The sequence below is a fragment of the Anomaloglossus baeobatrachus genome, chromosome 3 (genome assembly GCF_048569485.1).
Source record: "Anomaloglossus baeobatrachus isolate aAnoBae1 chromosome 3, aAnoBae1.hap1, whole genome shotgun sequence".
In the NCBI taxonomy this organism is placed as follows: domain Eukaryota; kingdom Metazoa; phylum Chordata; class Amphibia; order Anura; family Aromobatidae; genus Anomaloglossus; species Anomaloglossus baeobatrachus.
In genome coordinates, this window is record NC_134355.1 from 677,196,762 (window position 1) to 677,199,066 (window position 2,305).

Below are 2,305 nucleotides of genomic sequence, written 5' to 3' on the forward strand. Positions count from 1 at the left end.
TCACAGTGCTCCATAACAGAAGCCATAATAATCACAGTACCCCATAATAGAAGCCCTAATAATCACAGTGCCCCATAACAGAAACCATAATAATCACAGTACCCCATAATAGAAGCCCTAATAATCACAGTGTCCCATAATAGAAGCCATAATAATCACAGTGTCCCATAATAGAAGCCATAATAATCACAGTGTCCCATAACAGAAGCCATAATAATCACAGAGCCCCATAATAGAAGCCATAATAATCACAGTACCCCATAATAGAAGCCATAATAATCACAGTACCCCATAATAGAAGCCATAATAATCACAGTGCCCCATAATAGAAGCCATAATAATCACAGTACTCCATAACAGAAGCCATAATAATCACAGTACCCCATAATAGAGGCCATAATAATCACAGTACTCCATAACAGAAGCCATAATAATCACAGTACCCCATAATAGAGGCCATAATAATCCCAGTACCCCATAATAGAAGCCATAATAATCACAGTACCCCATAACAGAAGCCATAATAATCACAGTACCCCATAATAGAAGCCATAATAATCACAGTGCTCCATAATAGAAGCCATAATAATCACAGTGCCCCATAATAGAAGCCATAATAATCACAGTACCCCATAATAGAAGCCATAGTAATCATAGTGCCCCATAACAGAAGCCATAATAATCACAGTGTCCCATAATAGAAGCCCTAATAATCACAGTGTCCCATAATAGAAGCCATAGTAATCACAGTGTCCCATAATAGAAGCCATAATAATCACAGTGTCCCATAATAGAAGCCATAATAATCACAGTGCCCCATAATAGAAGCCATAATAATCACAGAGCCCCATAATAGAAGCCATAATAATCACAGTACCCCATAATAGAAGCCATAGTAATCACAGTGTCCCATAATAGAAGCCATAATAATCACAGTGTCCCATAATAGAAGCCATAATAATCACAGAGCCCCATAATAGAAGCCATAATAATCACAGAGCCCCAAAATAGAAGCCATAATAATCACAGTGCCTCATAATAGAAGCCCTAATAATCACAGTGCCCCATAATAGAAACCATAATAATTACAGTGCTCCATAATAGAAACCATAATAATCACAGTGCCCCATAATAGAGGCCATAATAATTACAGTGCTCCATAATAGAAACCATAATAATCACAGTGCCCCATAATAGAGGCCATAATACTCACAGTGCCCTATAATAGAGGCCATAATAATCACAGTACCCCATAATAGAAGCCATAATAATCACAGTGCCCCATAATAGAGGCCATAATACTCACAGTGCCCTATAATAGAGGCCATAATACTCACAGTGCCCTATAATAGAAGCCATATTAATCACCGGGCCCTATAATAGAAGCCATATTAATCACCGGGCCCTATAATAGAAGCCATATTAATCACCGGGCCCTATAATAAAAACCATAACAATCACAGTGTCCGATAATAGAAGCCATAATAGTTACAGTGCCCCATAATAGGAACCATGGTGATCACAATGCCACATAATAAAAATCATAATAATCACATTGCCCCATAATAGAAGCCATAATAATCACAGAGTCCTATAATAATCACAGTGCCCGTAACAAAAGCCATAATAATCACAGTGCCCCATAATAGAAGCCCTAACAATCAAAGTGTCTGATAATAGAAGCCATAGTAGTCACAGTGCCCCATAAAAGAAGCCATAACAATCATCGTCCCCATAATAGAAGCCATAATAATCAGAGTATACCATAATAATCAGTGTCCCATAATAATAAGCATAATAATCACAGTTCCCTATATTAGAAGCCTTGATAATCACAGTGCCCCATAATAGAAGCCATAATAATCATAGTGCCCCATAACAGAAGCCATAATAATCACAGTGCCCCATAATAGAAGCCATAATAATCATAGTGCCCCATAATAGAAGCCATAATAATCACAGTGCCCCATAACAGAAGCCATAATAATCACAGTGCCCCATAATAGAAGCCATAATAATCATAGTGCCCCATAACAGAAGCCATAATAATCACAGTGCCCCATAACAGAAGCCATAATAATCACAGTGCCCCATAATAGAAGCCATAATAATTACAGTGCCTCATGATCGGAGCCATAATAATCACAGTGCCCCATAATAGAAGTCATAATTATCACAGTGCCCCATAATAGAAGCCATAATAATCACAGTGCCCCATAATAGAAGCCCTAATAATCACAGTGCCCCATAATAGAAGCCATAATAATCACAGTGCCCCATAATAGAAGCCATAATAATCACAGTG